We start from the raw sequence: 27,749 nt of genomic DNA, 5'->3' as shown, positions 1-27,749 counted from the left end.
CCAACACATTATCAGTGACTGTGTGCAGAGGAACTGAAACTCTGTCTGTTTGGACCAGCAACTGAAAAAAATGCATTAACCTATGGACCTGACCTACCAATCGCTTCATTGAAAAACAAGCTCTCTAATTCAGTGACATTCCTCAATTTATACAGACACTTTATATTTAATTATATATTACATGTTCTGTTGGCTTCTCTTTGCTTCTGTGAAGCGATATGACTCATGAAGCCGTACCTGCAAATGGGAAGCCTGTTTGCGGCGAGCAGCAGTTGCGCTGATCGGGTGCGACGCCAGCCTTCCGCAACTCCTCGTTAGTATAGTGGACAGTATCTCCGCCTGTCACGCGGAAGACCGGGGTTCGATTCCCCGACGGGGAGGTCTTATTCTTTACTGCTGCCCAAAGACCCTTTCAAAAGTTATTGCTCCAGCTACAAGTGACACAAAGAGTTGGCCAGGGTCCCGGGAGACATTTTTGAGCAAAAGTATTGCGTTGGCCGGGAATCGAACCCGGGTCAACTGCTTGGAAGGCAGCTATGCTCACCACAATACCACCAACGCAGGCATTTTGCTTGTTTGCTGAACGCCACCTTAGGCGGTCAATGCTCCCAACACATTTTCAGCGACTGTGTGCAGAGGAACTGAAACTCTGTCTGTTTGGACTCGCAACTGAAAAAAATGCATTAACCTATGGACTCTACCTACCAATCTCTTCATTGAAAAACAAGCTCTCTAATTCAGTGACATTCCACAATTTATACAGACACTTCATATTTATTTATATAATAGATGTTCTGTTGGCTTCTTTGAAGCGATATGACTCATGAGGCCGTACCTGCAAATGGGAAGGATGTTTGCGGCGAGCAGCAGTTGCGCTGATCGGGTGCGACGCCAGCCTTCTGCAACTCCTCGTTAGTATAGTGGACAGTATCTACGCCTGTCACGCGGAAGACCGGGGTTCGATTCCCCGACGGGGAGGTCTAGTCCTTTACTGCTGCCCAAAGACCCATTCAAAAGTTATTGCTCCATTTACAAGTGACACAAAGAGCTGGCCAGGGGCCCCGAGCGACAGTTTTGAGCAAAAGAATTGCGTTGGCCGGGAATCGAACCCGGGTCAACTGCTTGGAAGGCAGCTATGCTCACCACTATACCACCAACGCAGGCGTTTTGCTTGTTTGCTGAACGCCACCTTACGCGGTCAATGCTCCCAACACATTATCAGTGACTGTGTGCAGAAGAACTGAAACTCTGTCTGTTTGGACCAGCAACTGAAAAAAATGCATTAACCTATGGACCTGACCTACCAATCTCTTCATTGAAAAACAAGCTCTCTAATTCAGTGACATTCCTCAATTTATACAGACACTTTATATTTAATTATATATTACATGTTCTGTTGGCTTCTCTTTGCTTCTGTGAAGCGATATGACTCATGAGGCCGTACCTGCAAATGGGAAGCCTGTTTGCGGCGAGCAGCAGTTGCACTGATCGGGTGCGACGCCAGCCTTCCTCAACTCCTCGTTAGTATAGTGGACAGTATCTCCGCCTGTCACGCGTAAGACCGGGGTTCGATTCCCCGACGGGGAGGTCTAATTCTTTACTGCTGCCCAAAGACCCTTTCAAAAGTTATTGCTCCAGCTACAAGTGACACAAAGAGTTGGCCAGGGTCCCGGGAGACATTTTTGAGCAAAAGTATTGCGTTGGCCGGGAATCGAACCCGGGTCAACTGCTTGGAAGGCAGCTATGCTCACCACTATACCACCAACGCAGGCATTTTGCTTGTTTGCTGAACGCCACCTTAGGCGGTCAATGCTCCCAACACATTTTCAGCGACTGTGTGCAGAGGAACTGAAACTCTGTCTGTTTGGACTCGCAACTGAAAAAAATGCATTAACCTATGGACTCTACCTACCAATCTCTTCATTGAAAAACAAGCTCTCTAATTCAGTGACATTCCACAATTTATACAGACACTTCATATTTATTTATATAATAGATGTTCTGTTGGCTTCTTTGAAGCGATATGACTCATGAGGCCGTACCTGCAAATGGGAAGGATGTTTGCGACGAGCAGCAGTTGCGCTGATCGGGTGCGACGCCAGCCTTCCGCAACTCCTCGTTAGTATAGTGGACAGTATCTCCGCCTGTCACGCGGAAGACCGGGGTTCGATTCCCCGACGGGGAGGTCTAATTCTTTACTGCTGCCCAAAGACCCTTTCAAAAGTTATTGCTCCAGCTACAAGTGACACAAAGAGTTGGCCAGGGTCCCGGGAGACATTTTTGAGCAAAAGTATTGCGTTGGCCGGGAATCGAACCAGGGTCAACTGCTTGGAAGGCAGCTATGCTCACCACTATACCACCAACGCAGGCATTTTGCTTGTTTGCTGAACGCCACCTTAGGCGGTCAATGCTCCCAACACATTTTCAGCGACTGTGTGCAGAGGAACTGAAACTCTGTCTGTTTGGACTCGCAACTGAAAAAAATGCATTAACCTATGGACTCTACCTACCAATCTCTTCATTGAAAAACAAGCTCTCTAATTCAGTGACATTCCACAATTTATACAGACACTTCATATTTATTTATATAATAGATGTTCTGTTGGCTTCTGTGAAGCGATATGACTCATGAGGCCGTACCTGCAAATGGGAAGGCTGTTTGCGGCGAGCAGCAGTTGCGCTGATCGGGTGCGACGCCAGCCTTCCGCAACTCCTCGTTAGTATAGTGGACAGTATCTCCGCCTGTCACGCGGAAGACCGGGGTTCGATTCCCCGACGGGGAGGTCTAGTCCTTTACTGCTGCCCAAAGACCCATTCAAAAGTTATTGCTCCATTTACAAGTGACACAAAGAGCTGGCCAGGGGCCCCGGGCGACAGTTTTGAGCAAAAGAATTGCGTTGGCCGGGAATCGAACCCGGGTCAACTGCTTGGAAGGCAGCTATGCTCACCACTATACCACCAACGCAGGCGTTTTGCTTGTTTGCTGAACGCCACCTTACGCGGTCAATGCTCCCAACACATTATCAGTGACTGTGCAGAAGAACTGAAACTCTGTCTGTTTGGACCAGCAACTGAAAAAAATGCATTAACCTATGGACCTGACCTACCAATCTCTTCATTGAAAAACAAGCTCTCTAATTCAGTGACATTCCTCAATTTATACAGACACTTTATATTTAATTATATATTACATGTTCTGTTGGCTTCTCTTTGCTTCTGTGAAGCGATATGACTCATGAAGCCGTACCTGCAAATGGGAAGCCTGTTTGCGGCGAGCAGCAGTTGCGCTGATCGGGTGCGACGCCAGCCTTCCGCAACTCCTCGTTAGTATAGTGGACAGTATCTCCGCCTGTCACGCGGAAGACCGGGGTTCGATTCCCCGACGGGGAGGTCTAATTCTTTACTGCTGCCCAAAGACACTTTCAAAGGTTATTGCTCCAGCTACAAGTGACACAAAGAGTTGGCCAGGGTCCCGGGAGACATTTTTGAGCAAAAGTATTGCGTTGGCCGGGAATCGAACCCGGGTCAACTGCTTGGAAGGCAGCTATGCTCACCACTATACCACCAACGCAGGCATTTTGCTTGTTTGCTGAACGCCACCTTAGGCGGTCAATGCTCCCAACACATTTTCAGCGACTGTGTGCAGAGGAACTGAAACTCTGTCTGTTTGGACTCGCAACTGAAAAAAATGCATTAACCTATGGACTCTACCTACCAATCTCTTCATTGAAAAACAAGCTCTCTAATTCAGTGACATTCCACAATTTATACAGACACTTCATATTTATTTATATAATAGATGTTCTGTTGGCTTCTTTGAAGCGATATGACTCATGAGGCCGTACCTGCAAATGGGAAGGATGTTTGCGGCGAGCAGCAGTTGCGCTGATCGGGTGCGACGCCAGCCTTCTGCAACTCCTCGTTAGTATAGTGGACAGTATCTCCGCCTGTCACGCGGAAAACCGGGGTTCGATTCCCCGACGGGGAGGTCTAGTCCTTTACTGCTGCCCAAAGACCCATTCAAAAGTTATTGCTCCATTTACAAGTGACACAAAGAGCTGGCCAGGGGCCCCGGGCGACAGTTTTGAGCAAAAGAATTGCGTTGGCCGGGAATCAAACCCGGGTCAACTGCTTGGAAGGCAGCTATGCTCACCACTATACCACCAACGCAGGCATTTTGCTTGTTTGCTGAACGCCACCTTACGCGGTCAATGCTCCCAACACATTATCAGTGACTGTGTGCAGAGGAACTGAAACTCTGTCTGTTTGGACCAGCAACTGAAAAAAATGCATTAACCTATGGACCTGACCTACCAATCTCTTCATTGAAAAACAAGCTCTCTAATTCAGTGACATTCCTCAATTTATACAGACACTTTATATTTAATTATATATTACATGTTCTGTTGGCTTCTCTTTGCTTCTGTGAAGCGATATGACTCATGAGGCCGTACCTGCAAATGGGAAGCTTGTTTGCGGTGAGCAGCAGTTGCGCTGATCGGGTGCGACGCCAGCCTTCCGCAACTCCTCGTTAGTATAGTGGACAGTATCTCCGCCTGTCACGCGGAAGACCGGGGTTTGATTCCCCGACGGGGAGGTCTAATTCTTTACTGCTCCCCAAAGACCCTTTCAAAAGTTATTGCTCCAGCTACAAGTGACACAAAGAGTTGGCCAGGGTCCCGGGAGACATTTTTGAGCAAAAGTATTGCGTTGGCCGGGAATCGAACCCGGGTCAACTGCTTGGAAGGCAGCTATGCTCACCACTATACCACCAACGCAGGCATTTTGCTTGTTTGCTGAACGCCACCTTAGGCGGTCAATGCTCCCAACACATTTTCAGCGACTGTGTGCAGAGGAACTGAAACTCTGTCTGTTTGGACTCGCAACTGAAAAAAATGCATTAACCTATGGACTCTACCTACCAATCTCTTCATTGAAAAACAAGCTCTCTAATTCAGTGACATTCCACAATTTATACAGACACTTCATATTTATTTATATAATAGATGTTCTGTTGGCTTCTTTGAAGCGATATGACTCATGAGGCCGTACCTGCAAATGGGAAGGATGTTTGCAGCGAGCAGCAGTTGCGCTGATCGGGTGCGACGCCAGCCTTCTGCAACTCCTCGTAAGTATAGTGGACAGTATCTCCGCCTGTCACGCGTAAGACCGGGGTTCGATTCCCCGACGGGGAGGTCTAGTCCTTTACTGCTGCCCAAAGACCCATTCAAAAGTTATTGCTTCATTTACAAGTGACACAAAGAGCTGGCCAGGGGCCCCGGGCGACAGTTTTGAGCAAAAGAATTGCGTTGGCCGGGAATCGAACCCGGGTCAACTGCTTGGAAGGCAGCTATGCTCACCACTATACCACCAACGCAGGCATTTTACTTGTTTGCTGAACGCCACCTTACGCGGTCAATGCTCCCAACACATTATCAGTGACTGTGTGCAGAGGAACTGAAACTCTGTCTGTTTGGACCAGCAACTGAAAAAAATGCATTAACCTATGGACCTGACCTACCAATCTCTTCATTGAAAAACAAGCTCTCTAATTCAGTGACATTCCTCAATTTATACAGACACTTTATATTTAATTATATATTACATGTTCTGTTGGCTTCTCTTTGCTTCTGTGAAGCGATATGACTCATGAGGCCGTACCTGCAAATGGGAAGCCTGTTTGCGGCGAGCAGCAGTTGCGCTGATTGGGTGCGACGCCAGCCTTCCGCAACTCCTCGTTAGTATAGTGGACAGTATCTCCGCCTGTCACGCGGAAGACCGGGGTTCGATTCCCCGACGGGGAGGTCTAATTCTTTACTGCTGCCCAAAGACCCATTCAAAAGTTATTGCTCCAGCTGCAAGTGACACAAAGAGTTAGCCAGGGCCCCGGGAGACATTTTTGAGCAAAAGAATTGCGTTGGCCGGGAATCAAACCCGGGTCAACTGCTTGGAAGGCAGCTATGCTCACCACTATACCACCAACGCAGGCATTTTGCTTGTTAGCTGAACGCCACCTTACGCGGTCAATGCTCCCAACACATTTTCAGCGACTGTGTGCAGAGGAACTGAAACTCTGTCTGTTTGGACTCGCAACTGAAAAAAATGCATTAACCTATGGACTCTACCTACCAATCTCTTCATTGAAAAACAAGCTCTCTAATTCAGTGACATTCCTCAATTTATACAGACACTTCATATTTATTTATATAATAGATGTTCTGTTGGCTTCTTTGAAGCGATATGACTCATGAGGCCGTACCTGCAAATGGGAAGGATGTTTGCGGTGAGCAGCAGTTGCGCTGATCGGGTGCGACGCCAGCCTTCCGCAACTCCTCGTTAGTATAGTGGACAGTATCTCCGCCTGTCACGCGGAAGACCGGGGTTCGATTCCCCGACGGGGAGGTCTAGTCCTTTACTGCTGCCCAAAGACCCATTCAAAAGTTATTGCTCCATTTACAAGTGACACAAAGAGCTGGCCAGGGGCCCCGGGCGACAGTTTTGAGCAAAAGAATTGCGTTGGCCGGGAATCGAACCCGGGTCAACTGCTTGGAAGGCAGCTATGCTCACCACTATACCACCAACGCAGGCGTTTTGCTTGTTTGCTGAACGCCACCTTACGCGGTCAATGCTCCCAACACATTATCAGTGACTGTGTGCAGAAGAACTGAAACTCTGTCTGTTTGGACCAGCAACTGAAAAAAATGCATTAACCTATGGACCTGACCTACCAATCTCTTCATTGAAAAACAAGCTCTCTAATTCAGTGACATTCCTCAATTTATACAGACACTTTATATTTAATTATATATTACATGTTCTGTTGGCTTCTCTTTGCTTCTGTGAAGCGATATGACTCATGAAGCCGTACCTGCAAATGGGAAGCCTGTTTGCGGCGAGCAGCAGTTGCGCTGATCGGGTGCGACGCCAGCCTTCCGCAACTCCTCGTTAGTATAGTGGACAGTATCTCCGCCTGTCACGCGGAAGACCGGGGTTCGATTCCCCGACGGGGAGGTCTAATTCTTTACTGCTGCCCAAAGACCCTTTCAAAAGTTATTGCTCCAGCTACAAGTGACACAAAGAGTTGGCCAGGGTCCCGGGAGACATTTTTGAGCAAAAGTATTGTGTTGGCCGGGAATCGAACCCGGGTCAACTGCTTGGAAGGCAGCTATGCTCACCACTATATCACCAACGCAGGCATTTTGCTTGTTTGCTGAACGCCACCTTAGGCGGTCAATGCTCCCAACACATTTTCAGCGACTGTGTGCAGAGGAACTGAAACTCTGTCTGTTTGGACTCGCAACTGAAAAAAATGCATTAACCTATGGACTCTACCTACCAATCTCTTCATTGAAAAACAAGCTCTCTAATTCAGTGACATTCCTCAATTTATACAGACACTTCATATTTATTTATATAATAGATGTTCTGTTGGCTTCTTTGAAGCGATATGACTCATGAGGCCGTACCTGCAAATGGGAAGGATGTTTGCGGTGAGCAGCAGTTGCGCTGATCGGGTGCGACGCCACCCTTCTGCAACTCCTCGTTAGTATAGTGGACAGTATCTCCGCCTGTCACGCGGAAGACCGGGGTTCGATTCCCCGACGGGGAGGTCTAGTCCTTTACTGCTGCCCAAAGACCCATTCAAAAGTTATTGCTCCATTTACAAGTGACACAAAGAGCTGGCCAGGGGCCCCGGGCGACATTTTTGAGCAAAAGAATTGCGTTGGCCGGGAATCGAACCCGGGTCAACTGCTTGGAAGGCAGCTATTCTCACCACTATACCACCAACGCAGGCGTTTTGCTTGTTTGCTGAACGCCACCTTACGCGGTCAATGCTCCCAACACATTATCAGTGACTGTGTGCAGAAGAACTGAAACTCTGTCTGTTTGGACCAGCAACTGAAAAAAATGCATTAACCTATGGACCTGACCTACCAATCTCTTCATTGAAAAACAAGCTCTCTAATTCAGTGACATTCCTCAATTTATACAGACACTTTATATTTAATTATATATTACATGTTCTGTTGGCTTCTCTTTGCTTCTGTGAAGCGATATGACTCATGAGGCCGTACCTGCAAATGGGAAGCCTGTTTGCGGCGAGCAGCAGTTGCGCTGATCGGGTGCGACGCCAGCCTTCCGCAACTCCTCGTTAGTATAGTGGACAGTATCTCCGCCTGTCACGCGGAAGACCGGGGTTCGATTCCCCGACGGGGAGGTCTAATTCTTTACTGCTGCCCAAAGACCCTTTCAAAAGTTATTGCTCCAGCTACAAGTGACACAAAGAGTTGGCCAGGGTCCCGGGAGACATTTTTGAGCAAAAGTATTGCGTTGGCCGGGAATCGAACCCGGGTCAACTGCTTGGAAGGCAGCTATGCTCACCACTATACCACCAACGCAGGCATTTTGCTTGTTTGCTGAACGCCACCTTAGGCGGTCAATGCTCCCAACACATTTTCACTGTGTTCAGAGGAACTGAACAGAGAACTGAGAACTGAACACTGTGTGCAGAGGAACTGAAACTCTGTCTGTTTGGACTCGCAACTGAAAAAAATGCATTAACCTATGGACTCTACCTACCAATCTCTTCATTGAAAAACAAGCTCTCTAATTCAGTGACATTCCACAATTTATACAGACACTTCATATTTATTTATATAATAGATGTTCTGTTGGCTTCTTTGAAGCGATATGACTCATGAGGCCGTACCTGCAAATGGGAAGGATGTTTGCAGCGAGCAGCAGTTGCGCTGATCGGGTGCGACGCCAGCCTTCTGCAACTCCTCGTTAGTATAGTGGACAGTATCTCCGCCTGTCACGCGGAAGACCGGGGTTCGATTCCCCGACTGGGAGGTCTAGTCCTTTACTGCTGCCCAAAGACCCATTCAAAAGTTATTGCTCCATTTACAAGTGACACAAAGAGCTGGCCAGGGGCCCCGGGCGACAGTTTTGAGCAAAAGAATTGCGTTGGCCGGGAATCGAACCCGGGTCAACTGCTTGGAAGGCAGCTATGCTCACCACTATACCACCAACGCAGGCGTTTTGCTTGTTTGCTGAACGCCACCTTACGCGGTCAATGCTCCCAACACATTATCAGTGACTGTGTGCAGAAGAACTGAAACTCTGTCTGTTTGGACCAGCAACTGAAAAAAATGCATTAACCTATGGACCTGACCTACCAATCTCTTCATTGAAAAACAAGCTCTCTAATTCAGTGACATTCCTCAATTTATACAGACACTTTATATTTAATTATATATTACATGTTCTGTTGGCTTCTCTTTGCTTCTGTGAAGCGATATGACTCATGAAGCCGTACCTGCAAATGGGAAGCCTGTTTGCGGCGAGCAGCAGTTGCGCTGATCGGGTGCGACGCCAGCCTTCCGCAACTCCTCGTTAGTATAGTGGACAGTATCTCCGCCTGTCACGCGGAAGACCGGGGTTCGATTCCCCGACGGGGAGGTCTAATTCTTTACTGCTGCCCAAAGACCCTTTCAAAAGTTATTGCTCCAGCTACAAGTGACACAAAGAGTTGGCCAGGGTCCCGGGAGACATTTTTGAGCAAAAGTATTGCGTTGGCCGAGAATCGAACCCGGGTCAACTGCTTGGAAGGCAGCTATGCTCACCACTATACCACCAACGCAGGCGTTTTGCTTGTTTGCTGAACGCCACCTTACGCGGTCAATGCTCCCAACACATTATCAGTGACTGTGTGCAGAAGAACTGAAACTCTGTCTGTTTGGACTCGCAACTGAAAAAAATGCATTAACCTATGGACTCTACCTACCAATCTCTTCATTGAAAAACAAGCTCTCTAATTCAGTGACATTCCACAATTTATACAGACACTTCATATTTATTTATATAATAGATGTTCTGTTGGCTTCTTTGAAGCGATATGACTCATGAGGCCGTACCTGCAAATGGGAAGGATGTTTGCAGCGAGCAGCAGTTGCGCTGATCGGGTGCGACGCTAGCCTTCTGCAACTCCTCGTTAGTATAGTGGACAGTATCTCTGCCTGTCACGCGGAAGACCGGGGTTCGATTCCCCGACGGGGAGGTCTAGTCCTTTACTGCTGCCCAAAGACCCATTCAAAAGTTATTGCTCCATTTACAAGTGACACAACGAGCTGGCCAGGGGCCCCGGGCGACAGTTTTGAGCAAAAGAATTGCGTTGGTCGGGAATCGAACCGGGGTCAACTGCTTGGAAGGCAGCTATGCTCACCACTATACCACCAACGCAGGCATTTTGCTTGTTTGCTGAACGCCACCTTAAGCGGTCAATGCTCCCAACACATTATCAGCGACTGTGTGCAGAGGAACTGAAACTCTGTCTGTTTGGACTCGCAACTGAAAAAAATGCATTAACCTATGGACTCTACCTACCAATCTCTTCATTGAAAAACAAGCTCTCTAATTCAGTGACATTCCACAATTTATACAGACACTTCATATTTATTTATATAATAGATGTTCTGTTGGCTTCTGTGAAGCGATATGACTCATGAGGCCGTACCTGCAAATGGGAAGGCTGTTTGCGGCGAGCAGCAGTTGCGCTGATCGGGTGCGACGCCAGCCTTCCGCAACTCCTCGTTAGTATAGTGGACAGTATCTCCGCCTGTCACGCGGAAGACCGGGGTTCGATTCCCCGACGGGGAGGTCTAGTCCTTTACTGCTGCCCAAAGACCCATTCAAAAGTTATTGCTCCATTTACAAGTGACACAAAGAGCTGGCCAGGGGCCCCGGGTGACAGTTTTGAGCAAAAGAATTGCGTTGGCCGGGAATCGAACCCGGGTCAACTGCTTGGAAGGCAGCTATGCTCACCACTATACCACCAACGCAGGCATTTTGCTTGTTTGCTGAACGCCACCTTAGGCGGTCAATGCTCCCAACACATTTTCAGCGACTGTGTGCAGAGGAACTGAAACTCTGTCTGTTTGGACTCGCAACTGAAAAAAATGCATTAACCTATGGACTCTACCTACCAATCTCTTCATTGAAAAACAAGCTCTCTAATTCAGTGACATTCCACAATTTATACAGACACTTCATATTTATTTATATAATAGATGTTCTGTTGGCTTCTTTGAAGCGATATGACTCATGAGGCCGTACCTGCAAATGGGAAGGATGTTTGCGGCGAGCAGCAGTTGCGCTGATCGGGTGCGACGCCAGCCTTCTGCAACTCCTCGTTAGTATAGTGGACAGTATCTCCGCCTGTCACGAGGAAAACCGGGGTTCGATTCCCCGACGGGGAGGTCTAGTCCTTTACTGCTGCCCAAAGACCCATTCAAAAGTTATTCCTCCATTTACAAGTGACACAAAGAGCTGGCCAGGGGCCCCGGGCGACAGTTTTGAGCAAAAGAATTGCGTTGGCCGGGAATCAAACCCGGGTCAACTGCTTGGAAGGCAGCTATAATCACCACTATACCACCAACGCAGGCATTTTGCTTGTTTGCTGAACGCCACCTTACGCGGTCAATGCTCCCAACACATTATCAGTGACTGTGTGCAGAGGAACTGAAACTCTGTCTGTTTGGACCAGCAACTGAAAAAAATGCATTAACCTATGGACCTGACCTACCAATCTCTTCATTGAAAAACAAGCTCTCTAATTCAGTGACATTCCTCAATTTATACAGACACTTTATATTTAATTATATATTACATGTTCTGTTGGCTTCTCTTTGCTTCTGTGAAGCGATATGACTCATGAAGCCGTACCTGCAAATGGGAAGCCTGTTTGCGGCGAGCAGCAGTTGCGCTGATCGGGTGCGACGCCAGCCTTCCGCAACTCCTCGTTAGTATAGTGGACAGTATCTCCGCCTGTCACGCGGAAGACCGGGGTTCGATTCCCCGACGGGGAGGTCTAATTCTTTACTGCTGCCCAAAGACCCTTTCAAAAGTTATTGCTCCAGCTACAAGTGACACAAAGAGTTGGCCAGGGTCCCGGGAGACATTTTTGAGCAAAAGTATTGCGTTGGCCGAGAATCGAACCCGGGTCAACTGCTTGGAAGGCAGCTATGCTCACCACTATACCACCAACGCAGGCGTTTTGCTTGTTTGCTGAACGCCACCTTACGCGGTCAATGCTCCCAACACATTATCAGTGACTGTGTGCAGAAGAACTGAAACTCTGTCTGTTTGGACTCGCAACTGAAAAAAATGCATTAACCTATGGACTCTACCTACCAATCTCTTCATTGAAAAACAAGCTCTCTAATTCAGTGACATTCCACAATTTATACAGACACTTCATATTTATTTATATAATAGATGTTTTGTTGGCTTCTTTGAAGCGATATGACTCATGAGGCCGTACCTGCAAATGGGAAGGATGTTTGCAGCGAGCAGCAGTTGCGCTGATCGGGTGCGACGCCAGCCTTCTGCAACTCCTCGTTAGTATAGTGGACAGTATCTCTGCCTGTCACGCGGAAGACCGGGGTTCGATTCCCCGACGGGGAGGTCTAGTCCTTTACTGCTGCCCAAAGACCCATTCAAAAGTTATTGCTCCATTTACAAGTGACACAACGAGCTGGCCAGGGGCCCCGGGCGACAGTTTTGAGCAAAAGAATTGCGTTGGTCGGGAATCGAACCGGGGTCAACTGCTTGGAAGGCAGCTATGCTCACCACTATACCACCAACGCAGGCATTTTGCTTGTTTGCTGAACGCCACCTTAAGCGGTCAATACTCCCAACACATTATCAGCGACTGTGTGCAGAGGAACTGAAACTCTGTCTGTTTGGACTCGCAACTGAAAAAAATGCATTAACCTATGGACTCTACCTACCAATCTCTTCATTGAAAAACAAGCTCTCTAATTCAGTGACATTCCACAATTTATACAGACACTTCATATTTATTTATATAATAGATGTTCTGTTGGCTTCTGTGAAGCGATATGACTCATGAGGCCGTACCTGCAAATGGGAAGGCTGTTTGCGGCGAGCAGCAGTTGCGCTGATCGGGTGCGACGCCAGCCTTCCGCAACTCCTCGTTAGTATAGTGGACAGTATCTCCGCCTGTCACGCGGAAGACCGGGGTTCGATTCCCCGACGGGGAGGTCTAGTCCTTTACTGCTGCCCAAAGACCCATTCAAAAGTTATTGCTCCATTTACAAGTGACACAAAGAGCTGGCCAGGGGCCCCGGGTGACAGTTTTGAGCAAAAGAATTGCGTTGGCCGGGAATCGAACCCGGGTCAACTGCTTGGAAGGCAGCTATGCTCACCACTATACCACCAACGCAGGCATTTTGCTTGTTTGCTGAATGCCACCTTAGGCGGTCAATGCTCCCAACACATTTTCAGCGACTGTGTGCAGAGGAACTGAAACTCTGTCTGTTTGGACTCGCAACTGAAAAAAATGCATTAACCTATGGACTCTACCTACCAATCTCTTCATTGAAAAACAAGCTCTCTAATTCAGTGACATTCCACAATTTATACAGACACTTCATATTTATTTATATAATAGATGTTCTGTTGGCTTCTTTGAAGCGATATGACTCATGAGGCCGTACCTGCAAATGGGAAGGATGTTTGCGGCGAGCAGCAGTTGCGCTGATCGGGTGCGACGCCAGCCTTCTGCAACTCCTCGTTAGTATAGTGGACAGTATCTCCGCCTGTCACGAGGAAAACCGGGGTTCGATTCCCCGACGGGGAGGTCTAGTCCTTTACTGCTGCCCAAAGACCCATTCAAAAGTTATTCCTCCATTTACAAGTGACACAAAGAGCTGGCCAGGGGCCCCGGGCGACAGTTTTGAGCAAAAGAATTGCGTTGGCCGGGAATCAAACCCGGGTCAACTGCTTGGAAGGCAGCTATGCTCACCACTATACCACCAACGCAGGCATTTTGCTTGTTTGCTGAACGCCACCTTACGCGGTCAATGCTCCCAACACATTATCAGTGACTGTGTGCAGAGGAACTGAAACTCTGTCTGTTTGGACCAGCAACTGAAAAAAATGCATTAACCTATGGACCTGACCTACCAATCGCTTCATTGAAAAACAAGCTCTCTAATTCAGTGACATTCCTCAATTTATACAGACACTTTATATTTAATTATATATTACATGTTCTGTTGGCTTCTCTTTGCTTCTGTGAAGCGATATGACTCATGAAGCCGTACCTGCAAATGGGAAGCCTGTTTGCGGCGAGCAGCAGTTGCGCTGATCGGGTGCGACGCCAGCCTTCCGCAACTCCTCGTTAGTATAGTGGACAGTATCTCCGCCTGTCACGCGGAAGACCGGGGTTCGATTCCCCGACGGGGAGGTCTTATTCTTTACTGCTGCCCAAAGACCCTTTCAAAAGTTATTGCTCCAGCTACAAGTGACACAAAGAGTTGGCCAGGGTCCCGGGAGACATTTTTGAGCAAAAGTATTGCGTTGGCCGGGAATCGAACCCGGGTCAACTGCTTGGAAGGCAGCTATGCTCACCACAATACCACCAACGCAGGCATTTTGCTTGTTTGCTGAACGCCACCTTAGGCGGTCAATGCTCCCAACACATTTTCAGCGACTGTGTGCAGAGGAACTGAAACTCTGTCTGTTTGGACTCGCAACTGAAAAAAATGCATTAACCTATGGACTCTACCTACCAATCTCTTCATTGAAAAACAAGCTCTCTAATTCAGTGACATTCCACAATTTATACAGACACTTCATATTTATTTATATAATAGATGTTCTGTTGGCTTCTTTGAAGCGATATGACTCATGAGGCCGTACCTGCAAATGGGAAGGATGTTTGCGGTGAGCAGCAGTTGCGCTGATCGGGTGCGACGCCAGCCTTCTGCAACTCCTCGTTAGTATAGTGGACAGTATCTCCGCCTGTCACGCGGAAGACCGGGGTTCGATTCCCCGACGGGGAGGTCTAGTCCTTTACTGCTGCCCAAAGACCCATTCAAAAGTTATTGCTCCATTTACAAGTGACACAAAGAGCTGGCCAGGGGCCCCGGGTGACAGTTTTGAGGAAAAGAATTGCGTTGGCCGGGAATCGAACCCGGGTCAACTGCTTGGAAGGCAGCTATGCTCACCACTATACCACCAACGCAGGCGTTTTGCTTGTTTGCTGAACGCCACCTTACGCGGTCAATGCTCCCAACACATTATCAGTGGCTGTGTGCAGAAGAACTGAAACTCTGTCTGTTTGGACCAGCAACTGAAAAAAATGCATTAACCTATGGACCTGACCTACCAATCTCTTCATTGAAAAACAAGCTCTCTAATTCAGTGACATTCCTCAATTTATACAGACACTTTATATTTAATTATATATTACATGTTCTGTTGGCTTCTCTTTGCTTCTGTGAAGCGATATGACTCATGAAGCCGTACCTGCAAATGGGAAGCCTGTTTGCGGCGAGCAGCAGTTGCGCTGATCGGGTGCGACGCCAGCCTTCCGCAACTCCTCGTTAGTATAGTGGACAGTATCTCCGCCTGTCACGCGGAAGACCGGGGTTCGATTCCCCGACGGGGAGGTCTAATTCTTTACTGCTGCCCAAAGACCCTTTCAAAAGTTATTGCTCCAGCTACAAGTGACACAAAGAGTTGGCCAGGGTCCCGGGAGACATTTTTGAGCAAAAGTATTGCGTTGGCCGGGAATCGAACCCGGGTCAACTGCTTGGAAGGCAGCTATGCTCACCACTATACCACCAACGCAGGCATTTTGCTTGTTTGCTGAACGCCACCTTAGGCGGTCAATGCTCCCAACACATTTTCAGCGACTGTGTGCAGAGGAACTGAAACTCTGTCTGTTTGGACTCGCAACTGAAAAAAATGCATTAACCTATGGACTCTACCTACCAATCTCTTCATTGAAAAACAAGCTCTCTAATTCAGTGACATTCCACAATTTATACAGACACTTCATATTTATTTATATAATAGATGTTCTGTTGGCTTCTTTGAAGCGATATGACTCATGAGGCCGTACCTGCAAATGGGAAGGATGTTTGCGGTGAGCAGCAGTTGCGTTGATCGGGTGCGACGCCACCCTTCTGCAACTCCTCGTTAGTATAGTGGACAGTATCTCCGCCTGTCACGCGGAAGACCGGGGTTCGATTCCCCGACGGGGAGGTCTAGTCCTTTACTGCTGCCCAAAGACCCATTCAAAAGTTATTGCTCCATTTACAAGTGACACAAAGAGCTGGCCAGGGGCCCCGGGCGACATTTTTGAGCAAAAGAATTGCGTTGGCCGGGAATCGAACCCGGGTCAACTGCTTGGAAGGCAGCTATGCTCACCACTATACCACCAACGCAGGCGTTTTGCTTGTTTGCTGAACGCCACCTTACGCGGTCAATGCTCCCAACACATTATCAGTGACTGTGTGCAGAAGAACTGAAACTCTGTCTGTTTGGACCAGCAACTGAAAAAAATGCATTAACCTATGGACCTGACCTACCAATCTCTTCATTGAAAAACAAGCTCTCTAATTCAGTGACATTCCTCAATTTATACAGACACTTTATATTTAATTATATATTACATGTTCTGTTGGCTTCTCTTTGCTTCTGTGAAGCGATATGACTCATGAGGCCGTACCTGCAAATGGGAAGCCTGTTTGCGGCGAGCAGCAGTTGCGCTGATCGGGTGCGACGCCAGCCTTCCGCAACTCCTCGTTAGTATAGTGGACAGTATCTCCGCCTGTCACGCGGAAGACCGGGGTTCGATTCCCCGACGGGGAGGTCTAATTCTTTACTGCTGCCCAAAGACCCTTTCAAAAGTTATTGCTCCAGCTACAAGTGACACAAAGAGTTGGCCAGGGTCCCGGGAGACATTTTTGAGCAAAAGTATTGCGTTGGCCGGGAATCGAACCCGGGTCAACTGCTTGGAAGGCAGCTATGCTCACCACAATACCACCAACGCAGGCATTTTGCTTGTTTGCTGAACGCCACCTTAGGCGGTCAATGCTCCCAACACATTTTCAGCGACTGTGTGCAGAGGAACTGAAACTCTGTCTGTTTGGACTCGCAACTGAAAAAAATGCATTAACCTATGGACCTGACCTACCAATCTCTTCATTGAAAAACAAGCTCTCTAATTCAGTGACATTCCTCAATTTATACAGACACATTATATTTAATTATATATTACATGTTCTGTTGGCTTCTCTTTGCTTCTGTGAAGCGATATGACTCATGAGGCCGTACCTGCAAATGGGAAGCCTGTTTGCGGCGAGCAGCAGTTGCGCTGATTGGGTGCGACGCCAGCCTTCCGCAACTCCTCGTTAGTATAGTGGACAGTATCTCCGCCTGTCACGCGGAAGACCGGGGTTCGATTCCCCGACGGGGAGGTCTAATTCTTTACTGCTGCCCAAAGACCCATTCAAAAGTTATTGCTCCAGCTACAAGTGACACAAAGAGTTAGCCAGGGCCCCGGGAGACATTTTTGAGCAAAAGAATTGCGTTGGCCGGGAATCAAACCCGGTTCAACTGCTTGGAAGGCAGCTATGCTCACCACTATACCACCAACGCAGGCATTTTGCTTGTTAGCTGAACGCCACCTTACGCGGTCAATGCTCCCAACACATTTTCAGCGACTGTGTGCAGAGGAACTGAAACTCTGTCTGTTTGGACTCGCAACTGAAAAAAATGCATTAACCTATGGACTCTACCTACCAATCTCTTCATTGAAAAACAAGCTCTCTAATTCAGTGACATTCCACAATTTATACAGACACTTCATATTTATTTATATAATAGATGTTCTGTTGGCTTCTTTGAAGCGATATGACTCATGAGGCCGTACCTGCAAATGGGAAGGATGTTTGCGGTGAGCAGCAGTTGCGCTGATCGGGTGCGACGCCAGCCTTCTGCAACTCCTCGTTAGTATAGTGGACAGTATCTCCGCCTGTCACGCGGAAGACCGGGGTTCGATTCCCAGACGGGGAGGTCTAGTCCTTTACTGCTGCCCAAAGACCCATTCAAAAGTTATTGCTCCATTTACAAGTGACACAAAGAGCTGGCCAGGGGCCCCGGGCGACATTTTTGAGCAAAAGAATTGCGTTGGCCGGGAATCAAACCCGGGTCAACTGCTTGGAAGGCAGCTATGCTCACCACTATACCACCAACGCAGGCGTTTTGCTTGTTTGCTGAACGCCACCTTACGCGGTCAATGCTCCCAACACATTATCAGTGACTGTGTGCAGAAGAACTGAAACTCTGTCTGTTTGGACCAGCAACTGAAAAAAATGCATTAACCTATGGACCTGACCTACCAATCTCTTCATTGAAAAACAAGCTCTCTAATTCAGTGACATTCCTCAATTTATACAGACACTTTATATTTAATTATATATTACATGTTCTGTTGGCTTCTCTTTGCTTCTGTGAAGCGATATGACTCATGAGGCCGTACCTGCAAATGGGAAGCCTGTTTGCGGCGAGCAGCAGTTGCGCTGATCGGGTGCGACGCCAGCCTTCCGCAACTCCTCGTTAGTATAGTGGACAGTATCTCCGCCTGTCACGCGGAAGACCGGGGTTCGATTCCCTGACGGGGAGGTCTAATTCTTTACTGCTGCCCAAAGACCCTTTCAAAAGTTATTGCTCCAGCTACAAGTGACACAAAGAGTTGGCCAGGGTCCCGGGAGACATTTTTGAGCAAAAGTATTGCGTTGGCCGGGAATCGAACCCGGGTCAACTGCTTGGAAGGCAGCTATGCTCACCACTATACCACCAACGCAGGCATTTTGCTTGTTTGCTGAACGCCACCTTAGGCGGTCAATGCTCCCAACACATTTTCAGCGACTGTGTGCAGAGGAACTGAAACTCTGTCTGTTTGGACTCGCAACTGAAAAAAATACATTAACCTATGGACTCTACCTACCAATCTCTTCATTGAAAAACAAGCTCTCTAATTCAGTGACATTCCACAATTTATACAGACACTTCATATTTATTTATATAATAGATGTTCTGTTGGCTTCTTTGAAGCGATATGACTCATGAGGCCGTACCTGCAAATGGGAAGGATGTTTGCGGCGAGCAGCAGTTGCGCTGATCGGGTGCGACGCCAGCCTTCTGCAACTCCTCGTTAGTATAGTGGACAGTATCTCCGCCTGTCACGCGGAAGACCGGGGTTCGATTCCCCGACGGGGAGGTCTAGTCCTTTACTGCTGCCCAAAGACCCATTCAAAAGTTATTGCTTCATTTACAAGTGACACAAAGAGCTGGCCAGGGGCCCCGGGCGACAGTTTTGAGCAAAAGAATTGCGTTGGCCGGGAATCGAACCCGGGTCAACTGCTTGGAAGGCAGCTATGCTCACCACTATACCACCAACGCAGGCATTTTGCTTGTTTGCTGAACGCCACCTTACGCGGTCAATGCTCCCAACACATTATCAGTGACTGTGTGCAGAGGAACTGAAACTCTGTCTGTTTGGACCAGCAACTGAAAAAAATGCATTAACCTATGGACCTGACCTACCAATCTCTTCATTGAAAAACAAGCTCTCTAATTCAGTGACATTCCTCAATTTATACAGACACTTTATATTTAATTATATATTACATGTTCTGTTGGCTTCTCTTTGCTTCTGTGAAGCGATATGACTCATGAAGCCGTACCTGCAAATGGGAAGCCTGTTTGCGGCGAGCAGCAGTTGCGCTGATCGGGTGCGACGCCAGCCTTCCGCAACTCCTCGTTAGTATAGTGGACAGTATCTCCGCCTGTCACGCGGAAGACCGGGGTTCGATTCCCCGACGGGGAGGTCTAATTCTTTACTGCTGCCCAAAGACCCTTTCAAAAGTTATTGCTCCAGCTACAAGTGACACAAAGAGTTGGCCAGGGTCCCGGGAGACATTTTTGAGCAAAAGTATTGCGTTGGCCGGGAATCGAACCCGGTCAACTGCTTGGAAGGCAGCTATGCTCACCACAATACCACCAACGCAGGCATTTTGCTTGATTGCTGAACGCCACCTTAGGCGGTCAATGCTCCCAACACATTTTCAGCGACTGTGTGCAGAGGAACTGAAACTCTGTCTGTTTGGACTCGCAACTGAAAAAAATGCATTAACCTATGGACTCTACCTACCAATCTCTTCATTGAAAAACAAGCTCTCTAATTCAGTGACATTCCACAATTTATACAGACACTTCATATTTATTTATATAATAGATGTTCTGTTGGCTTCTTTGAAGCGATATGACTCATGAGGCCGTACCTGCAAATGGGAAGGATGTTTGCAGCGAGCAGCAGTTGCGCTGATCGGGTGCGACGCCAGCCTTCTGCAACTCCTCGTTAGTATAGTGGACAGTATCTCCGCCTGTCACGCGTACGACCGGGGTTCGATTCCCCGACGGGGAGGTCTAGTCCTTTACTGCTGCCCAAAGACCCATTCAAAAGTTATTGCTTCATTTACAAGTGACACAAAGAGCTGGCCAGGGGCCCCGGGCGACAGTTTTGAGCAAAAGAATTGCGTTGGCCGGGAATCGAACCCGGGTCAACTGCTTGGAAGGCAGCTATGCTCACCACTATACCACCAACGCAGGCATTTTGCTTGTTTGCTGAACGCCACCTTACGCGGTCAATGCTCCCAACACATTATCAGTGACTGTGTGCAGAGGAACTGAAACTCTGTCTGTTTGGACCAGCAACTGAAAAAAAATGCATTAACCTATGGACCTGACCTACCAATCTCTTCATTGAAAAACAAGCTCTCTAATTCAGTGACATTCCTCAATTTATACAGACACTTTATATTTAATTATATATTACATGTTCTGTTGGCTTCTCTTTGCTTCTGTGAAGCGATATGACTCATGAGGCCGTACCTGCATGTGAGGGACCAAGCAGTCAAGGGCAAAGAACACAGGATTTCCAACCAAAAAATTAATTTATTAAATGAAGAAAGCCAAAGTTCACAAATTAAATTACTTGAAAAACTGAATGAAAATAAAGTCAGGTCTGGGCCCAAAACAAAAGGGTACACTGAACAGAACCAAACTTAACAATAATCAAACCAAACTAAACAGAAAAAAACATGGCCTCCCCAAATGCCACACATGGGGAAATTTATACACAAAGGACTAGTCCATTACACACACATAGGGAACAACAAACATCCATTAACCCAAGGAGAATAAATGAGACTACATGACAAAGTTGTTAATTAATTCACCAACAGGTCATAAACAAGTTAATATACACAAACAAATATAATAACCAAAAAATAAACAAACAATCTTACACCCCCTCCCCCGGCTAATCTGTAGCATGGACTCAACCACCGGCACAAAATGGCGGCTGCTGACGCCAGCTGGTCCTTTACTCGAACGGACCTCCACAGAAGTGCAGCGCTCTGCCCAGACAGCATCAAATCTCCGCTTTCCACATATAGGTAACTTAAACTCAAAGAAACAAGTGTTAACACAATATACCACTAATAACTAGAAAGTGTGCACCCAAACTAGTCATGTATGGCATAAGTGTAAATTAGAAATAAAGTGGTGAACCTGAACCAAATCTGTGTCTGTCTTTATTATGAAATTTACAATGTGATCTGCAACAGAATATTTAATCATGAAATATACTAAAAGACCAGCAACCTAAGGTGTAAACAAACAAGAGAAAGATGCATGTCTATGTGGGTGTGGCTTAGTTACCGCCTTGCTGTGTGGCCACGTTGTCGGCCATCACACTGCAAATGGGAAGCCTGTTTGCGGCGAGCAGCAGTTGCGCTGATTGGGTGCGACGCCAGCCTTCCGCAACTCCTCGTTAGTATAGTGGACAGTATCTCCGCCTGTCACGCGTAAGACCGGGGTTCGATTCCCCGACGGGGAGGTCTAATTCTTTACTGCTGCCCAAAGACCCATTCAAAAGTTATTGCTCCAGCTACAAGTGACACAAAGAGTTAGCCAGGGCCCCGGGAGACATTTTTGAGCAAAAGAATTGCGTTGGCCGGGAATCAAACCCGGGTCAACTGCTTGGAAGGCAGCTATGCTCACCACTATACCACCAACGCAGGCATTTTGCTTGTTTGCTGAACGCCACCTTACGCGGTCAATGCTCCCAACACATTTTCAGCGACTGTGTGCAGAGGAACTGAAACTCTGTCTGTTTGGACTCGCAACTGAAAAAAATGCATTAACCTATGGACTCTACCTACCAATCTCTTCATTGAAAAACAAGCTCTCTAATTCAGTGACATTCCACAATTTATACAGACACTTCATATTTATTTATATAATAGATGTTCTGTTGGCTTCTTTGAAGCGATATGACTCATGAGGCCGTAGACGCCAGCCTTCTGCAACTCCTCGTTAGTATAGTGGACAGTATCTCCGCCTGTCACGCGGAAGACCGGGGTTCGATTCCCCGACGGGGAGGTCTAGTCCTTTACTGCTGCCCAAAGACCCATTCAAAAGTTATTGCTCCATTTACAAGTGACACAAAGAGCTGGCCAGGGGCCCCGGGCGACAGTTTTGAGCAAAAGAATTGCGTTGGCCGGGAATCAAACCCGGGTCAACTGCTTGGAAGGCAGCTATGCTCACCACTATACCACCAACGCAGGCATTTTGCTTGTTTGCTGAACGCCACCTTACGCGGTCAATGCTCCCAACACATTATCAGCGACTGTGTGCAGAGGAACTGAAACTCTGTCTGTTTGGACTCGCAACTGAAAAAAATGCATTAACCTATGGACTCTACCTACCAATCTCTTCATTGAAAAACAAGCTCTCTAATTCAGTGACATTCCACAATTTATACAGACACTTCATATTTATTTATATAATAGATGTTCTGTTGGCTTCTGTGAAGCGATATGACTCATGAGGCCGTACCTGCAAATGGGAAGGCTGTTTGCGGCGAGCAGCAGTTGCGCTGATCGGGTGCGACGCCAGCCTTCCGCAACTCCTCGTTAGTATAGTGGACAGTATCTCCGCCTGTCACGCGGAAGACCGGGGTTCGATTCCCCGACGGGGAGGTCTAGTCCTTTACTGCTGCCCAAAGACCCATTCAAAAGTTATTGCTCCATTTACAAGTGACACAAAGAGCTGGCCAGGGGCCCCGGGCGACAGTTTTGAGCAAAAGAATTGCGTTGGCCGGGAATCAAACCCGGGTCAACTGCTTGGAAGGCAGCTATGCTCACCACTATACCACCAACGCAGGCATTTTGCTTGTTTGCTGAACGCCACCTTACGCGGTCAATGCTCCCAACACATTATCAGCGACTGTGTGCAGAGGAACTGAAACTCTGTCTGTTTGGACTCGCAACTGAAAAAAATGCATTAACCTATGGACTCTACCTACCAATCTCTTCATTGAAAAACAAGCTCTCTAATTCAGTGACATTCCACAATTTATACAGACACTTCATATTTATTTATATAATAGATGTTCTGTTGGCTTCTGTGAAGCGATATGACTCATGAGGCCGTACCTGCAAATGGGAAGGCTGTTTGCGGCGAGCAGCAGTTGCGCTGATCGGGTGCGACGCCAGCCTTCCGCAACTCCTCGTTAGTATAGTGGACAGTATCTCCGCCTGTCACGCGGAAGACCGGGGTTCGATTCCCCGACGGGGAGGTCTAGTCCTTTACTGCTGCCCAAAGACCCATTCAAAAGTTATTGCTCCATTTACAAGTGACACAAAGAGCTGGCCAGGGGCCCCGGGCGACAGTTTTGAGCAAAAGAATTGCGTTGGCCGGGAATCGAACCTGGGTCAACTGCTTGGAAGGCAGCTATGCTCACCACTATACCACCAACGCAGGCGTTTTGCTTGTTTGCTGAACGCCACCTTACGCGGTCAATGCTCCCAACACATTATCAGTGACTGTGTGCAGAAGAACTGAAACTCTGTCTGTTTGGACCAGCAACTGAAAAAAATGCATTAACCTATGGACCTGACCTACCAATCTCTTCATTGAAAAACAAGCTCTCTAATTCAGTGACATTCCTCAATTTATACAGACACTTTATATTTAATTATATATTACATGTTCTGTTGGCTTCTCTTTGCTTCTGTGAAGCGATATGACTCATGAAGCCGTACCTGCAAATGGGAAGCCTGTTTGCGGCGAGCAGCAGTTGCGCTGATCGGGTGCGACGCCAGCCTTCCGCAACTCCTCGTTAGTATAGTGGACAGTATCTCCGCCTGTCACGCGGAAGACCGGGGTTCGATTCCCCGACGGGGAGGTCTAATTCTTTACTGCTGCCCAAAGACCCTTTCAAAAGTTATTGCTCCAGCTACAAGTGACACAAAGAGTTGGCCAGGGTCCCGGGAGACATTTTTGAGCAAAAGTATTGCGTTGGCCGGGAATCAAACCCGGGTCAACTGCTTGGAAGGCAGCTATGCTCACCACTATACCACCAACGCAGGCATTTTGCTTGTTTGCTGAACGCCACCTTAGGCGGTCAATGCTCCCAACACATTTTCAGCGACTGTGTGCAGAGGAACTGAAACTCTGTCTGTTTGGACTCGCAACTGAAAAAAATGCATTAACCTATGGACTCTACCTACCAATCTCTTCATTGAAAAACAAGCTCTCTAATTCAGTGACATTCCACAATTTATACAGACACTTCATATTTATTTATATAATAGATGTTCTGTTGGCTTCTTTGAAGCGATATGACTCATGAGGCCGTACCTGCAAATGGGAAGGATGTTTGCAGCGAGCAGCAGTTGCGCTGATCGGGTGCGACGCCAGCCTTCTGCAACTCCTCGTTAGTATAGTGGACAGTATCTCCGCCTGTCACGCGGAAGACCGGGGTTCGATTCCCCGACGGGGAGGTCTAGTCCTTTACTGCTGCCCAAAGACCCATTCAAAAGTTATTGCTCCATTTACAAGTGACACAACGAGCTGGCCAGGGGCCCCGGGCGACAGTTTTGAGCAAAAGAATTGCGTTGGTCGGGAATCGAACCGGGTCAACTGCTTGGAAGGCAGCTATGCTCACCACTATACCACCAACGCAGGCATTTTGCTTGTTTGCTGAACGCCACCTTAAGCGGTCAATGCTCCCAACACATTATCAGCGACTGTGTGCAGAGGAACTGAAACTCTGTCTGTTTGGACTCGCAACTGAAAAAAATGCATTAACCTATGGACTCTACCTACCAATCTCTTCATTGAAAAACAAGCTCTCTAATTCAGTGACATTCCACAATTTATACAGACACTTCATATTTATTTATATAATAGATGTTCTGTTGGCTTCTGTGAAGCGATATGACTCATGAGGCCGTACCTGCAAATGGGAAGGATGTTTGCGGTGAGCAGCAGTTGCGCTGATCGGGTGCGACGCCACCCTTCTGCAACTCCTCGTTAGTATAGTGGACAGTATCTCCGCCTGTCACGCGGAAGACCGGGGTTCGATTCCCCGACGGGGAGGTCTAGTCCTTTACTGCTGCCCAAAGACCCATTCAAAAGTTATTGCTCCATTTACAAGTGACACAAAGAGCTGGCCAGGGGCCCCGGGCGACATTTTTGAGCAAAAGAATTGCGTTGGCCGGGAATCGAACCCGGGTCAACTGCTTGGAAGGCAGCTATGCTCACCACTATACCACCAACGCAGGCGTTTTGCTTGTTTGCTGAACGCCACCTTACGCGGTCAATGCTCCCAACACATTATCAGTGACTGTGTGCAGAAGAACTGAAACTCTGTCTGTTTGGACCAGCAACTGAAAAAAATGCATTAACCTATGGACCTGACCTACCAATCTCTTCATTGAAAAACAAGCTCTCTAATTCAGTGACATTCCACAATTTATACAGACACTTTATATTTAATTATATATTACATGTTCTGTTGGCTTCTCTTTGCTTCTGTGAAGCGATATGACTCATGAGGCCGTACCTGCAAATGGGAAGCCTTTTTGCGGCGAGCACCAGTTGCGCTGATCGGGTGCGACGCCAGCCTTCCGCAACTCCTCGTTAGTATAGTGGACAGTATCTCCGCCTGTCACGCGGAAGACCGGGGTTCGATTCCCCGACGGGGTGGTCTAATTCTTTACTGCTGCCCAAAGACCCTTTCAAAAGTTATTGCTCCAGCTACAAGTGACACAAAGAGTTGGCCAGGGTCCCGGGAGACATTTTTGAGCAAAAGTATTGCGTTGGCCGGGAATCGAACCCGGGTCAACTGCTTGGAAGGCAGCTATGCTGACCACTATACCACCAACGCAGGCATTTTGCTTGTTTGCTGAACGCCACCTTAGGCGGTCAATGCTCCCAACACATTTTCAGCGACTGTGTGCAGAGGAACTGAAACTCTGTCTGTTTGGACTCGCAACTGAAAAAAATGCATTAACCTATGGACTCTACCTACCAATCTCTTCATTGAAAAACAAGCTCTCTAATTCAGTGACATTCCACAATTTATACAGACACTTCATATTTATTTATATAATAGATGTTCTGTTGGCTTCTTTGAAGCGATATGACTCATGAGGCCGTACCTGCAAATGGGAAGGATGTTTGCGGCGAGCAGCAGTTGCGCTGATCGGGTGCGAATCCAGTCTTCTGCAACTCCTCGTTAGTATAGTGGACAGTATCTCCGCCTGTCACGCGGAAAACCGGGGTTCGATTCCCCGACGGGGAGGTCTAGTCCTTTACTGCTGCCCAAAGACCCATTCAAAAGTTATTGCTCCATTTACAAGTGACACAAAGAGCTGGCCAGGGGCCCCGGGCGACAGTTTTGAGCGAAAGAATTGCGTTGGCCGGGAATCGAACCCGGGTCAACTGCTTGGAAGGCAGCTATGCTCACCACTATACCACCAACGCAGGCATTTTGCTTGTTTGCTGAACGCCACCTTACGCGGTCAATGCTCCCAACACATTATCAGTGACTGTGTGCAGAGGAACTGAAACTCTGTCTGTTTGGACCAGCAACTGAAAAAAATGCATTAACCTATGGACCTGACCTACCAATCTCTTCATTGAAAAACAAGCTCTCTAATTCAGTTACATTCCTCAATTTATACAGACACTTTATATTTAATTATATTTTACATGTTCTGTTGGCTTCTCTTTGCTTCTGTGAAGCGATATGACTCATGAGGCCGTACCTGCAAATGGGAAGCCTGTTTGCGGCGAGCAGCAGTTGCGCTGATTGCGTGCGACGCCAGCCTTCCGCAACTCCTCGTTAGTATAGTGGACAGTATCTCCGCCTGTCACGCGGAAGACCGGGGTTCGATTCCCCGACGGGGAGGTCTAATTCTTTACTGCTGCCCAAAGACCCATTCAAAAGTTATTGCTCCAGCTACAAGTGACACAAAGAGTTAGCCAGGGCCCCGGGAGACATTTTTGAGCAAAAGAATTGCATTGGCCGGGAATCAAACCCGGGTCAACTGCTTGGAAGGCAGCTATGCTCACCACTATACCACCAACGCAGGCATTTTGCTTGTTAGCTGAACGCCACCTTACGCGGTCAATGCTCCCAACACATTTTCAGCGACTGTGTGCAGAGGAACTGAAACTCTGTCTGTTTGGACTCGCAACTGAAAAAAATGCATTAACCTATGGACTCTACCTACCAATCTCTTCATTGAAAAACAAGCTCTCTAATTCAGTGACATTCCACAATTTATACAGACACTTCATATTTATTTATATAATAGATGTTCTGTTGGCTTCTTTGAAGCGATATGACTCATGAGGCCGTACCTGCAAATGGGAAGGATGTTTGCGGTGAGCAGCAGTTGCGCTGATCGGGTGCGACGCCAGCCTTCTGCAACTCCTCGTTAGTATAGTGGACAGTATCTCCGCCTGTCACGCGGAAGACCGGGGTTCGATTCCCCGACGGGGAGGTCTAG

General features: G+C 47.7%; 20 non-coding genes across 20 annotated transcripts; all 20 read right to left on the bottom strand.

Moving 5' to 3' along the window:
• Positions 1 to 1,088: 1,088 nt before the first annotated feature.
• On the bottom strand, positions 1,089 to 1,160 carry trnag-ucc (transfer RNA glycine (anticodon UCC)). Its single transcript has one exon. It is a non-coding gene; the product is annotated as a tRNA-Gly (tRNA).
• A 536-nt stretch (positions 1,161 to 1,696) lies between these two features.
• Positions 1,697 to 1,768, bottom strand: trnag-ucc (transfer RNA glycine (anticodon UCC)). The gene has a single exon. It is a non-coding gene; the product is annotated as a tRNA-Gly (tRNA).
• A 1,125-nt stretch (positions 1,769 to 2,893) lies between these two features.
• Positions 2,894 to 2,965, bottom strand: trnag-ucc (transfer RNA glycine (anticodon UCC)). The gene has a single exon. It is a non-coding gene; the product is annotated as a tRNA-Gly (tRNA).
• A 534-nt stretch (positions 2,966 to 3,499) lies between these two features.
• On the bottom strand, positions 3,500 to 3,571 carry trnag-ucc (transfer RNA glycine (anticodon UCC)). Its single transcript has one exon. It is a non-coding gene; the product is annotated as a tRNA-Gly (tRNA).
• A 1,135-nt stretch (positions 3,572 to 4,706) lies between these two features.
• trnag-ucc (transfer RNA glycine (anticodon UCC)) lies at positions 4,707 to 4,778 on the bottom strand. The gene has a single exon. It is a non-coding gene; the product is annotated as a tRNA-Gly (tRNA).
• Positions 4,779 to 5,305: 527 nt separating this feature from the next.
• On the bottom strand, positions 5,306 to 5,377 carry trnag-ucc (transfer RNA glycine (anticodon UCC)). The gene has a single exon. It is a non-coding gene; the product is annotated as a tRNA-Gly (tRNA).
• Positions 5,378 to 6,512: 1,135 nt separating this feature from the next.
• trnag-ucc (transfer RNA glycine (anticodon UCC)) lies at positions 6,513 to 6,584 on the bottom strand. Its single transcript has one exon. It is a non-coding gene; the product is annotated as a tRNA-Gly (tRNA).
• A 1,743-nt stretch (positions 6,585 to 8,327) lies between these two features.
• trnag-ucc (transfer RNA glycine (anticodon UCC)) lies at positions 8,328 to 8,399 on the bottom strand. Its single transcript has one exon. It is a non-coding gene; the product is annotated as a tRNA-Gly (tRNA).
• A 564-nt stretch (positions 8,400 to 8,963) lies between these two features.
• On the bottom strand, positions 8,964 to 9,035 carry trnag-ucc (transfer RNA glycine (anticodon UCC)). Its single transcript has one exon. It is a non-coding gene; the product is annotated as a tRNA-Gly (tRNA).
• A 1,734-nt stretch (positions 9,036 to 10,769) lies between these two features.
• Positions 10,770 to 10,841, bottom strand: trnag-ucc (transfer RNA glycine (anticodon UCC)). The gene has a single exon. It is a non-coding gene; the product is annotated as a tRNA-Gly (tRNA).
• A 2,333-nt stretch (positions 10,842 to 13,174) lies between these two features.
• trnag-ucc (transfer RNA glycine (anticodon UCC)) lies at positions 13,175 to 13,246 on the bottom strand. Its single transcript has one exon. It is a non-coding gene; the product is annotated as a tRNA-Gly (tRNA).
• Positions 13,247 to 14,980: 1,734 nt separating this feature from the next.
• Positions 14,981 to 15,052, bottom strand: trnag-ucc (transfer RNA glycine (anticodon UCC)). The gene has a single exon. It is a non-coding gene; the product is annotated as a tRNA-Gly (tRNA).
• Positions 15,053 to 15,588: 536 nt separating this feature from the next.
• Positions 15,589 to 15,660, bottom strand: trnag-ucc (transfer RNA glycine (anticodon UCC)). Its single transcript has one exon. It is a non-coding gene; the product is annotated as a tRNA-Gly (tRNA).
• A 527-nt stretch (positions 15,661 to 16,187) lies between these two features.
• Positions 16,188 to 16,259, bottom strand: trnag-ucc (transfer RNA glycine (anticodon UCC)). The gene has a single exon. It is a non-coding gene; the product is annotated as a tRNA-Gly (tRNA).
• Positions 16,260 to 18,610: 2,351 nt separating this feature from the next.
• On the bottom strand, positions 18,611 to 18,682 carry trnag-ucc (transfer RNA glycine (anticodon UCC)). The gene has a single exon. It is a non-coding gene; the product is annotated as a tRNA-Gly (tRNA).
• Positions 18,683 to 19,209: 527 nt separating this feature from the next.
• trnag-ucc (transfer RNA glycine (anticodon UCC)) lies at positions 19,210 to 19,281 on the bottom strand. The gene has a single exon. It is a non-coding gene; the product is annotated as a tRNA-Gly (tRNA).
• A 1,134-nt stretch (positions 19,282 to 20,415) lies between these two features.
• Positions 20,416 to 20,487, bottom strand: trnag-ucc (transfer RNA glycine (anticodon UCC)). The gene has a single exon. It is a non-coding gene; the product is annotated as a tRNA-Gly (tRNA).
• A 4,952-nt stretch (positions 20,488 to 25,439) lies between these two features.
• On the bottom strand, positions 25,440 to 25,511 carry trnag-ucc (transfer RNA glycine (anticodon UCC)). The gene has a single exon. It is a non-coding gene; the product is annotated as a tRNA-Gly (tRNA).
• Positions 25,512 to 26,047: 536 nt separating this feature from the next.
• trnag-ucc (transfer RNA glycine (anticodon UCC)) lies at positions 26,048 to 26,119 on the bottom strand. The gene has a single exon. It is a non-coding gene; the product is annotated as a tRNA-Gly (tRNA).
• A 527-nt stretch (positions 26,120 to 26,646) lies between these two features.
• trnag-ucc (transfer RNA glycine (anticodon UCC)) lies at positions 26,647 to 26,718 on the bottom strand. The gene has a single exon. It is a non-coding gene; the product is annotated as a tRNA-Gly (tRNA).
• Positions 26,719 to 27,749: the final 1,031 nt, after the last annotated feature.

Source organism: Pseudorasbora parva, chromosome 2 (genome assembly GCF_024679245.1).
Source record: "Pseudorasbora parva isolate DD20220531a chromosome 2, ASM2467924v1, whole genome shotgun sequence".
NCBI lineage: Eukaryota > Metazoa > Chordata > Actinopteri > Cypriniformes > Gobionidae > Pseudorasbora > Pseudorasbora parva.
The sequence above is the reverse complement of the archived record's forward strand: the minus strand, read 5'-3'. Positions and strand labels throughout refer to the sequence as shown.